Source organism: Hyalella azteca, unplaced genomic scaffold (genome assembly GCF_000764305.2).
Source record: "Hyalella azteca isolate HAZT.00-mixed unplaced genomic scaffold, Hazt_2.0.2 contig11485, whole genome shotgun sequence".
In the NCBI taxonomy this organism is placed as follows: Eukaryota; Metazoa; Arthropoda; class Malacostraca; order Amphipoda; family Hyalellidae; genus Hyalella; species Hyalella azteca.
Genome location: NW_025941481.1, coordinates 1 through 13313, shown reverse-complemented (window position 1 = coordinate 13313; position 13313 = coordinate 1). Strand labels below are relative to the sequence as shown.

General features: G+C 40.9%; 1 long non-coding RNA gene across 1 annotated transcript; it reads right to left on the bottom strand.

Annotated features, from left to right (window-relative positions):
* Positions 1-6830: 6830 nt before the first annotated feature.
* LOC125178637 lies at positions 6831-7582 on the bottom strand. The gene is made up of 2 exons (XR_007156973.1): positions 7464-7582; positions 6831-7253 (listed from the first exon to the last, which is right to left on the bottom strand). It is a non-coding gene; the product is annotated as an uncharacterized LOC125178637 (long non-coding RNA).
* Between the last annotated feature and the right edge of the window lie 5731 nt (positions 7583-13313).

Here is a 13313-nt window from a genome sequence, read left to right as displayed (position 1 = left end):
CGAACCCTGGAGGGCGAATTCGGACAGATTCTGCGCCACATCGTATCAAGTAATTCTTGAATAAGTTTCAATTTTTAGACTCTAAAAAACATTCCTTTTTAGGAACTCCAAGGATGCAAATATTGAAAATATACCAGGGAGCTATATTTTGGTGCATCAAAAATTCATAATGGAAGTTTTTTTAATTTGATCAATAAACTTACAGGGACGGAAAATGATGAATTTGGAGCGTTCTGGAAAGTGTTTATTTTAGACTCGGCTTCACGGGATTGCCGGCGCCTGAAGGTAAACAATCATATTTTGACAGCCGCAGCTAATATAGCAGATCAGGCTCGCGGCTTTTCTCTCCATGTCGTGGTCTCGTAACACCTGCAACCGGCGCTGTATTGAAGTGCATGACTTTTAGAGATTCATCTCTTGTGTCGGCTACTGAGGAACGAATTTGTGGCGAACTCAAACAAGTAAAAATATTCAGTGGGTTAATAAAGTAATAACATAACATAGTGATGTCGGCGCTGAAGTGTAGGCCTGATGTGGCCTGTCGCCGATTCTTTTCCTTTTCGTGCCTTGTTCAAAACAACTGCTTCATCGTTTCTGCATCTAGGAACTCGTATGAGCGTAATAAGTTGTGAACAAGCGAAAAATTTCACTTCGTAATGAATCCTAGAACAAAATAACCTTGTACTTCTCAGTAAATACTGCAGAGTTGAAGAACACTCCAAAATTCATGTCTTCATGCATCTTGCTGCTGTAATAAAGTCTGTTGCCGGTAGAATACGCAAAACAACCGATGGAAAAACACGTGAGTCAGAAACGTTCAGGCTGCCAATATTCCATAACCTTCTGCCGCATACAGTGGCCAATGGCCGGCCGGCTCTAAGCGAGCAGCATTTTGAATCGGGGTGTCGTGGCTGCAAGAACTTTATTTTCTTGGAAAATGTCGGGGCGAAAATTGTCGGTTTCTTAGCTCAGAGGCGCGGGCAAATTGCCTGCGCACCGATGATGCCGTGCAAATCCAATGAGTGGTCGGATTATAAAAGCGTTGGCGCCTCAGAGCGAGTTCGCTGTGGAGTGCTGGGCTGAATAAGATATTTCCATGCGTGCGATTTAATGGCGCGTGCAGGAATTTCAATGCAAATGCGAAGGTCAAATTAATATTTCAAGGCTCTGATCCGGCCAGGAAAATAAATAATTCCCTGTCAACGACTGTACAAAGAGAAAATGATATATTTTAGAATTGGCAGAGGAACCAAGAACTTTTAAATAATTCAAAGGTGGCAATCAGGACTAAGAGGAAGAGAGAATTTTTCATTGCAATCAAATATAAAATTCACGAACATTAAATGCCAAGTTTTGCCTGAGCAATTTCAACATAAAATTAGTCATAAAAAGTTATTTAGTGTTACAGGCCATCATCCTTACACATCAGTAATGGCATAGTCACTCCATCTCAGTGACCCGCACCCACACAGTAAATCCATTATACATCAAAATGGAATTAATGACCACACGCGCACAACTATTTCAATTTTAGATTAGAATAAATGTTTTCAATGATGTGCTCATACCTGAGTCTTGGTATTGCAGTGAGCGTAGCATGAGGAGGACTAGCGGAGCATTTGTCGGCGCGTGGCAAATCCTGTAGCGACGCAAAGGCTCATCAGGCCGAGCTCTAATTTGAACAAATGAGCGTCATTTGAGTTGATTAGCACAGCTCTAACTTTTTTCTTGCCTTCATGAAAGTCCGGAAAGACCGCCGAATGTATTTTTTACTGTGAAGACGCATCGAATCAGCTGACGATGCACACATATGAACGCAGCACTGCGCATGCAGTGAGATACGTTGTTCGTTATGAACAGACTCCATCCCTACCATATAATAGTAATACAATATTGTTCGAGATTACTCCAGCAAAGTCTCCTGAATAAAAGAATGATTGGCTCAGACTTACGTTTAAATAGTACTCCTTGTCCTTGAACTTGAGCGATAATTAATGTCATAACGTTTATGAAAATAATGTTTCGTTTCTGATTAGGTTGAAGGGTGCACAAGCAATCGAAACATGTATACACCTCTCGCAAGTTTTCTGGATATTCAAACTTATAGGAGGGAATAAAGGCTATTTAAGTTTCGGAAACTTTTTTCTCATATGAATCAATGATGACGATCAACTCATAAATTGAACCCAACTCAGATATTGAACTCAACAGATATTAGCGCATTGATATGCAGCCCTTGAATTTTACTGATGATCGTTTGCTGAGTCACTGATAAAAAAATATAACTCAGTACTCACTGCAGTGAGTGACAGAGCGCGCATTTTCTCGTCGACGAAAAAGTGAAGTCTCGGACGGACAGACGGACGGACATGGCGAGCACAATAGTGCATTTTTTCCATAAATCAGAAAATGCGCTAACAAGCGATGAGGTATGATGATATATAATATAGAGTTATAAATATTTGCCGACTCTCTTAGTAAACGATTCCTGTGCGTTATAAGATTGTGAAAATATATATTTCCTGATAGATTTTTTGCAGAGAGGCGAGCATCGCACCAAAAAGCAAGTCGCAGCAGCGGGATGGATGAAATTGCGCCGAGTTTCTGTACACGAAGAACGCACGTGCGTGGCGGCGTCCGTAGATTACTTGGTCGGCATAAAACCTAAGATTAATGAAGCCACCGTCATTTTGATGTGAAACATTTTGCCATACGAGGCACAGACTTACGGAGGAGCTCGTCCTGGCATGCCTTGCTTGATGGCGCACGCATTAACATGCATGCGCGTGTCTTACAACATGGCAATCTCAGTGACAAGAAGTTCTCTGCCTATTGAAAATTAACTTATGTAATATAATAATTACTTGGTCGGCATAAAACCTAAGATTAATGAAGCCACCGTCATTTTGATGTGAAACATTTTGCCATACGAGGCACAGACTTACGGAGGAGCTCATCCTGGCATGCCTTGCTTCAGGGCGCATGCCACTAACATGCATGCGCTTGTCTCACAACATTGCAATCTAGGGACATTAAGTTGATATCTTGGTTATTTTCACCACGATTTGTTCCATTGAGTATTTGTATAACGAAAAGAAGAGCTCTAGGAAGTCAATGTAAATCAAAACGATGAAAAAATTCCATGCGATCTCCCTATTCAAGCAGAGGAAAAATTCACGTTCTCTCGTTTACTGTAGTTATATCTGTATTCTGCCTTGGAAATTTGCTAATAATATAATATTAAATAATCAAATACAATATAATATAATACATATAATAATTTTCGAGAGCATATATCTTGTTAAGAAGAGCCTGTCGTTTAATTTTAAGGAGGGGATCCAGTCCAGTAAAATTAATTCACTAGCATCAATTTACATAAATGACCTTGTAAATTCTGAACGCATATGATGCTTGTAAAGAACTTCTTGTATGCAAGAATTACCATGAACAATAAAATTGAATGAATTTTTCTCCTGAATGATTAATTATAACCAGCTTGCATTCATCGGTGTCATCATTGCACGCACCAGTTATGGAAATGGCCCACGCTTCATGCCGCTGCACTACAACATAATTCTGAAGCAAGGTAGCGCATGCATCACAGCAATTAGGTTAGCTTCGGTAAGTCATGAGAAGGATTTAGACTTAAATGTCGCTGCTACGTCCTGAGTCTGGAGACACGAACTTAGTTCAGAGTTTAATTCTGTAAAGCGGACGCGTTGTGATGAGGCATTTTTATGAAGTTGCGTGCGGCGCGAGGAAACTTTGGGCGTGTCGATATTTGATGCTTTGATACCAGAGAGATTTGGTATTAAAGTTAGCCAGGCAAGAAGTAACTAGTGTGCTGGGATAAGAAATTAGCAAGCTAAGTTTCAGAAATTGGTGACAAGCACATAGACGTTAGTTGGCATTGCGCGTTGAACTGACACTAAAAATGCCCCAATACAAGTGCTATGACTACGTCAATTGCACCCTGCTGCAGCTTATTGGTAAAAAATATAAAGGTTTCTTAAGTGAAAATAGATGAAAATTATACAAATTTTAGAACCTGAGCAGGCAGATTCATCACTTTTTGCATAGAATCAACCGAAGAGAAATAAATCGGACAGAAGTCTTCGGAGTACCATTCTAATTCTTCTAAAAGCTGGCCAATTGGTCCTAAAAAATCAGAGAGCCATCAAGGCGAATGTGCTAGTCGATGCAATTCGATTGGGGGGCGAGAGAAGGGAGACGTCATTGCCTAATGGCACTCAATATGTGCAGTTAATGTAGCGACAATATTGCCCTGGTATTGCTGCAATACTGTAAAGGCGTCGTAATACAGCGCCGTGATAATGGCGCATCAAATGGGGCTCGACGGCTAATGTCCTTCTAAGTGGTCCTCCATGATTTTTTGTATTCAATTGAATGCTCCCACGAGACGTAATTTTCAGCCATACGCATTTCGTGTATGCCTACTCGTACAGAACAATAAAAAATCGGGCCTAATATGACGCAACAATCTCATTACGTACTACTAAAATTTCTGGTACAATAAAACTCTTTCAAAAATAAAAAAGTGAGTAACTAATTTCATCCAAAAAACAGTTCAAAGTGATTTTGTCAGCAAAGTTTAAAGCTACGGGTTGGCCGAAATATACTTAATACTACAATATCCACTAATATGTTTTTATGACAGCGATGTAAATAATTGAGTGGGAGCTCCTGGGACGAATATTTCTACAGCTGACATGACAGAATATTTCCAGCTTCTCGGCTGTAAATGTCCCGTTGGACCAGCAAAGAGGCCGCTCCAAAGACAAGTTATTTTTTTAGCTGTCTCAAAAATCTAATTAATTTAGGCACAGAAAAAAGGTGGCGCTACAGGGTGGAGTTTTGTTGGAGTCACCCTTGATGAGAACGTCCTTCTGAGCAAATGTGTTGGAAAATTCCACCTTCGAGTATAAAAGAAGACTTTCCGTGTGAGAAAAATGTGATAATTTTTTGTCTGAGTGCTTATTCTGTTGGTGTTACATCTACGAAACTCTTCTGCTTCTTACGCGGCTTTATCGTTGATACTCGGGAAAAAGTTCACTCTGCACTGTAGGCTGGCCTTTGCATTATAATTCCGCTAAATTTATTAAAATCGAATCCAGAATAACTAGTTTACTTGAAAAACTTACGAACATTCCAAACTTGAATAGTTCACATTACACGCTTCGCCAAAAATATAGTATATGCACTTTACATTGCATTATTATTACATTATTATTATTATCATCAATATTTAAACAGCACTCAACACACCACTCTAATAGAATATTTGTACTCTACACACCATTGTTATCATTACATTATTATTATTACCATTATTATTTGCACACCACTCTAATAGCGTATTTGCACTCTACACATTCACCATTGCCAAATTGAACCGCCATGATACTCTCGAGATCCGGTAAACAATGAACGAGGTCATGCAGGCTGTTCATCCCTTATTGAGGGTAGGCTGTTTATTCCTTATTGAGGTAGGCTGTTCATCCCTTATTGAAACAGTTTGAGAATTACGCGTGACGTACGAGTGGTAGCTGCAGGGCCTGCTATAATATTGCTCTAACTTTTCTCAGAGAGCAGACCCTGCAACATCAAAGTTTGGTGATACGAGAGTGTACTGATCTTGCTGTGATTGGTTCATTGTTTGGCTGTATTATTATGTTATCGTCTCATTTTAGTTAAGTTGACTGCATGTGTACGGGAGCTGCCGTTCTTAATGCAATATACGTAGGTGTCAAAAAATTAGTCAAATATTTTGCTTTAAAAATGTTATTGGTTATGAACAGGGATCAAATTATTTTGAATTGGATTTACAGGATCGACAATCTTGAAATATATTTCAAGTTGACCAACGAGGATCTAAATCTGGTCAAAATATTTTTGTACCGTTGAATCATCATTCTACACTTAATCAAAGTACTAAAATTATTTCAGAGAGAGTTAATTTTATTAGACCAATGCGAGTTCTGATGTAAAATGATGGAGCTATTTCTTTTGCATTTTGTAGGTATACTACTTCTAAGATAGTGCGAAAAAGAATCACAACTAACATCCTGCCGTGTTATGGTTTGTTCCCAAACATTGCCTTATGAGGCGACATAAGTGCTAGTCTACAACGGGGTTTACTGACACCTCTACAGTCAAGCGAGCGTTGCCTGCCCTGTACCGCCGGTAGACAGGATACTGCCAGTATAATGGGCTCTAACTAGCCCACTGCGTCAATGCGTGTAGTCAGGATACTGTCAGTGTAATGGGCTCTAACTAGCCCACTGCGTCAATGCGTGTAGTCAGGATACTGCCAGTGTAATGGGCTCTAACTGGCCCAGTGCGGCAATTTACAGCCAGCGTAATGGGCTCTAACGGGATCACTGCGGCAATGCGTTTAAAAACATGTATGGAAACGTAGTGCTCAAACCTGTAAAACCTCTTATACCAGAAGTCAATGTGGCAATGCAATGAAAAAAAGCTCTTGCAACAGTTTTTTACTACCATTACCGATCGATCTCTTAACCCTATATTGCCGTCTGTCACTCTCCGGGAACACAACTTTAAAATTAAATTTTACGTAAACTATTGAGTGTAACAACTTGAGGACGTTTGTACGCAACAGAGAACATTTTAAAGTGGTCGCGCGTGGCGGCAACCATCAGTGTAAGTTATTTTGCGCTCACTAGAACGTATCTTTTATGAGTAGGCTTGTGTAACAATATTGCTCCGTTTACTCATGTTGTTGCGGGAGAGCTTACAACATATATATGCTATCTGTCTATATCATAGACGCGATAGTGATAAGGAGAGACTTTTCACTAACTAGAGCTGCATAGCTGTATTGGGAACTTCAAAATAGCTCAACCCTAGCTTGCCTCGAGCAACATATTGGTCCCTATAGACAAGACATGCTAACAGGTGCACACAAAAAAGCCCTTCTTACCGGAAACCTAACTCAATACATAAACGAACGGATGACCCATAGCAAAATTGATTACACGAAAAGCAGGGATAACCATTTGCGTTATGAGGACCAATACCACAGTTGACAAATTGGTCTGCACGTCAAATCACGGAAAGCGAGGACTTCCAGATCACACTAATACAGGGTTCGTCCTCAGGTGAAGATAATTCGCTTCAAATCTTCTGTTACCGAGGGAATTTCAAATAAGGAGCTAATCCGAAGTGCTCTGACCCTCGAGCTCGAAGGTAAACCTGGTGCCCACGTCCACCTGGAATATCCATCAAATACACACAAAATAGGCTTTATATTATAGTCCAACTAAGCTGTTCCACAATATTACAATCGAACGGGGGATGTTTGCCAGTATTTATCCTGTGCATCTCCACACGTTAGAAATGTGCAAATAAACAGTATAGAACTATAAACCAAGGTAATAGTAAGGTCGTGTACCATATATTCACAAGATGCATAGGCTTACCCGCCACTCAAAGAGATCATGAATCACTGCTACGGTAATCTAGTAAGAGGAACGAATTTCAGCTTGCATCTTAATAAAATTACTGAATTATTTCCAAAAATTCAAGCAACACGAGGTTATAGTCACCACCCCATGCTGATCATTAAAAAGACCCGCAGCGGATGCGACGACCTCCTCACGTTAACAGCGGGAACCTGGTCAACAAAAGACGAAAGCATAGCGCAGCTACAATGTCAGGCGGTAGAGGGTTAAAAAACCTTATCGTAGAATGTTGAGATTTTTTGCAGATACAGGGCTCATTGTAGTCATGCTTCGAATAATTTTTCCTGCCATGCACTTTTATCGCTAGCACGCGTGACTTGGAGTCTCTTGAATAGCTTACTGCAAGCGGAGATCAGATCTAGTTCGTTTGCACAGTTAGAATTTCGAAAAATACTAAAACTGATACACTTTAACATTAATTCTGATTTGTGGAAGTAAATATTTAAAAAGGCTTTGTCTAAACCCATTTCTTGATGCTTGAATATGATCAAGAAGCATTAATTATTTTCAAACCGTCATGCGGGAATTTCCACAACTTTTTTAACAACTATAAGGCTTCAAATTAAAAATAGTAAAAACTATCCAATATGACATATTTTTTATCAAACGCAATGTTTGTGGCATTTTGCTGCTAATTTGCATGGACGCTCAGTTGTTATGACGCTACTTATTAAGGCTGCTGCTTTTAGGACTAGAGCGGAAACTAACCTCGTCTGTTGACTACCATGTATGTTAGTCCTATTCCTACCGCCGTCCAAACGTTATAAGGCTTTTGACGAGGCACTAAACATCTAAACTGCAAGATGCTAACGACAGCAGCCTGAACTCACGTCTTTACCGTCCGCAGTTTCCTTCATTTGTTTGTTTTGGGCAACGAAACGGCAAGAAAATAGATGCAATTGTTTTTATAAATAAAGTTCGAGACTTGAACGATGAGTTGAGGTGTAATGTTCAATTGAACGCCAGATTCTCATTATGAGTAAAGAAAAACAACGACAAAGAAATAAAATCTGAAAATTAATCATATTCATTACATTCTTTATGCAATAATAATATTTTTGTCTGGTTATTGAATGAAATAAATGATTAGTTCTTTAAATTATTAAATTCATTAAAATAAATTCATCATTCTTGACAATTAATAAGTTAAACTTGTCGGAAACATAGAGAACATGATGAAGTGAGAATTAAATATATACTGCCGCAAACTTCTCCAAGGCGCACGCTTATAATTTACTACTGATGCATGAACCAAAATCATCACAAAAAAGCTCAAAAAAATCTGCTTGAGTTTCACTTAGTTATTACAAAAGCCTACTAAGAACAATGTCAACAAACACCCGTTGACCAGGCCATAGCCGAATAGGAATTTAGTGTGTCCCTTGGAAGAAACGGCACCACAGACTCTCTCTATCGCGAATATAGCAAGTCTAATAGCCGGCTTTGCAAAGGACGATGTTCGGCCGAGGCCGCGACGATGTTCGGTCGAGGCCACAACGATTTTCGGCCGAGGCCACGACGATGTTTAGCCGAGGCCACGACGATGTTCGGCCGTGGCCACGACGATTTTCGGCCGAGGCCACGACAATGTTCGGCCGAGGCCACGACGATGTTCAGCCGAGGCCACGACGATGTNCAGCTGCTCCTTCTCTGCCAACCTTGGCCCTAATGCCATTATTGTGGCCCTCGCGTCTTGCTCGTGCCTCGGCTCTTTCCTATATTTGTTTAAAGCTCGTCGTTTACTTCCTTCAATATATAATGCTTGAAGAGTGTTTGTCGGAAATAATTCCACTTATATTCATTTCTTGAAAGACTATACGTATGATGAACTTTGCGACAGTTTTATCAAATGGAAACTGGATTAAGAAATTATTTATTTTCGAAGAGAAATATAGAAGAGAAATTATTTATTTTCGGATCACATATGATCAATGTTCTATTTTCAACCCTAATCAAGAAGTGAGGAATTAAACACATTAGGCAGGTATGTATCTCATGAAGACAAGTAATCCAATTTAAACTAATAGCGATTTGGGAAAATGAAGTATCGAAGGAAGCGACATCGGCACGAACAAAATCAACAGCCAGCCAGTTGGATCAGCCAAATCACACGCAACAGCTCTGTAAGCCTTGATAAGAAGCAACTAAAACAGCAACACTAATGAGTATCATCATCATAATCAAGTTTAGCATCAACGATTGCTCCAAAATTAGCAGCACTGAAGCGCAGTAGCAGCAAGTAGCTGAGTCTGATCAGACACAGCCGCCTATAGCGGCCATCACATCGGCCGAGATGTTCGTTGGCGGAGCCGTTAGCTTTCAACGGACAATTTCGTTTTTGGCGCTGCAGGCTCATGAATGATCGATGGCAAGTGTCTGGTCCATCTCCCGGCAACGCTGACATGGCGTATAGATAAATGATTGCTCTTATCCTCCTAGGCCTATTGTAGGGCCTAGTCAATGTGTTCCTGCACGCTCGCCTGCCAGCGTCTTTAATGGACGCCTTGACTGCATAAAATGCTTCGATGCATTTCTTTATTTTACACATGGCTTTTAAGGACTATCAATTATTAGAAGTTAGGATCGTTTATTTATCAGAGTTGAAAAAATCGCCGAGATTTTTCCATTTCCTGACGGTATTATCAATTTCAACGTTGCATTTTAAATAGGTATTGACGTACTGCATTTAATTCAATGCAATTTACTGGCGAATTCTTTTACTCTCGGCATCGCTAGTGCGCTACGGAGTTAATTTAGACCGAAAGAGAAGAAAGTAATAGCGGTCTCTGGAGAAAGCCTCATTTGACTTTTCTAGAGTGTTCATGATTCATTCTTCTTCTAGCGTTCATGCAGTCCTCCTAGAGCAGCAAGTTTCTCATGTAGGTCTACTATTTCGCACTCTGATCCACAAGTTCAATGGTTTTCTGGTCTCTTGTAAAGTTCGGGATTCTGAAGTCTAACGGCTTTATAAATTTAACTCAATATAAAAACAGCAATAGGAATAATACTGAAATAGTAGTGTGTCATGAAACCAGGAACGCATTCATCGAACGAAACCCGTTACTGATTACGTTAAGTAGATAAATATGCGCGAACTGCTTCCCACTTCATGAACACAGCCAGCCGACTGTGCGTGACCAGCACACCATTCAACGCAGCACAGCCAGCAGACTGTGCGTGACCAGCACACCATTCAACGCAGCACAGCCAGCAGACTGTGCGTGACCAGCTCCCCACTTCACGAAGGTCCACGCAAGCGAGTACAATGGTTAATGCATGGAAACGTCGTCGCTGCTGTCACCGCTTTGAAGCTCCCGAATTGAGGAGACGGAAAGGACATCCACTTGGCCAGTCATGCTCATCCGGCGAGGCAGCGTTGCATGGTTCCTGCATGCCAACGCCTATAATGTCCTCTGCACCAATAATATAAATTATTGATGAGGCACAACAATCAGGTTTGAATTGCCTTGTTCAAGCTTTGGAATGAGTATTTTATTCATGTTTCTACCTTATCAACTTGATTTCATCGTAAAATCTATTTTCACTTCATGACTATATATCCTCTGACGCGATCTTTCTACTTTATCATAAACTTCCTTACCAGGGTCATCATCAACGGACTCAACAGCGAGGCTGAATTAAGAGGTTATTGCCTCAAGAGATAAGCAATTATGGCAATTTTCCATTGTTAAACATACGAGGTTCTCATTAGAGTAAGCCTATAGGATTTAATCAGCAGTCAGCCGGTGCCTCAAGACTGTGCTTTGAACCTCCAGGAATTTAATCTTCAAACTGAAGTGATCCATTCCAGCTACTGTCTTTACAATTATACTCATCAGAGAACTGAAGTGATCTATTCCAGCTAATTTCTTTACAATTATACTTTTCAGAGAACTTAGGCGATTTTTTTCATCGACGGTCTTTACCTACTTCTTCACCTTTACGACGGCTTCTTCTGAGAACCGACGTGATCTGTTTCAGCGAGGGTCTTTTTAAATATACTTTTTTGGGAACAAAAGTAACGGCCTTTAAAATTATACACTTCTGTGAAGTGAGAGTGAACCATTGAAGAGTGAACTGAAGTGAACCATTCCAGTGAGAGTCTTTTTAAATTTAATATTCTGGAAACTGTAGTGATCCATTTCGAAGATGAATGATTTTTAAAATTACTTCGTAAGCCTTTTTCAATGAAATATTATAGGTCTCATAAAATTAGAAAAAATAAAGCTGAAACGACTCTCTAATGAGTAAAGATAGAATGAGACACTTGGTAGAGACAGAGTGTAGAGTGAGTACTTCTCATGCGTCCAGGAGACAGAGTGAAGAGTGAGCGCATCTCATGCCTCCAGGAGACAGAGTGAAGAGTGAGCGCATCTCATGCCTCCAGGTGACAGAGTGAAGAGTGAGCGCATCTCATGCCTCCAGGAGACAGAGTGAAGAGTGAGCGCATCTAATGCCTCCAGGAGACAGAGTGAAGAGTGAGCGCATCTAATGCCTCCAGGAGACAGAGTGAAGAGTGAGCGCATCTCATGCGTCCAGAAGACAGAGTGAAGAGTGAGCGCATCTCATGCCTCCAGGAGACAGAGTGAAGAGTGAGCGCATCTCATGCCTCCAGGAGACAGAGTGAAGAGTGAGCGCATCTCATGCCTCCAGGAGACAGAGTGAAGAGTGAGCGCATCTCATGCCTCCAGGAGACAGAGTGAAGAGTGAGCGCATCTCATGCCTCCAGGAGACAGAGTGAAGAGTGAGCGCATCTCATGCCTCCAGGAGACAGAGTGAAGAGTGAGCGCATCTCATGCCTCCAGGAGACAGAGTGAAGAGTGAGCGCATCTCATGCCTCCAGGAGACAGAGTGAAGAGTGAGCGCATCTCATGCCTCCAGGAGACAGAGTGAAGAGTGAGCGCATCTCATGCCTCCAGGAGACAGAGTGAAGAGTGAGCGCATCTCATGCCTCCAGGAGACAGAGTGAAGAGTGAGCGCATCTCATGCCTCCAGGAGACAGAGTGAAGAGTGAGCNAGCCCTGCACCGCGGTGCACTGCACACCACTGCACCAAGCCCTGCATCGCGGTGCACTGCACACCACTGCACCAAGTCCTGCACTGCACACCACTGCACCAAGCCCTCCATGAATTGTGCATCTAACACAGCATTATAGGGCTTCGTAATACAGTATACCGTATTACAGTGAAAATCAAGACGATGCACGGCACAATTTACTTCACCATAGAGAATATACATTTATTGCCTGGTTAAAAAGTGTCTTAAGGCGTAAATTTGAAATAAGTTTAAAGCTTCTCATACGTACATTAGTAGCGAGTAATACAGCGTTTTGCTTCATACATTTAAGATGAGTTTAAAGCTTCTCACACCTACATTAATAGTGAGTTATACAGCGTCCTATTTCATACATTTGAAATAAGATGAAAGCTTCTCACACATACATTGACAGTGACTTATGCCGTACCCAATTTCATACATTTGATCGAGATGAGTTTAAAGCTTCTCACACATAGATTAGTATCGAGTTATACAGCGTCCTGTATGTCTAGACACTCGTTCTCAGAAGCTGGTATCGCTGTTCTAACCACTCTAGTTTGCCCAGTTCAGGCATGCTGAAACGAGTTGCTGTGGCAGCAGTCAACAAAGGGAGCTTCGAAATTTTAATCTGTAGCAATTGGGCATCTATTCTAGTTTTCTCTAAGTGGTATGGATAAATATTCTCCATTTTCAATTATATTTTACAATAGTAATATACTGTGCTCAACATTGAACGCTATACTTTGAGGTACTTCGCATCGTTGTGTACT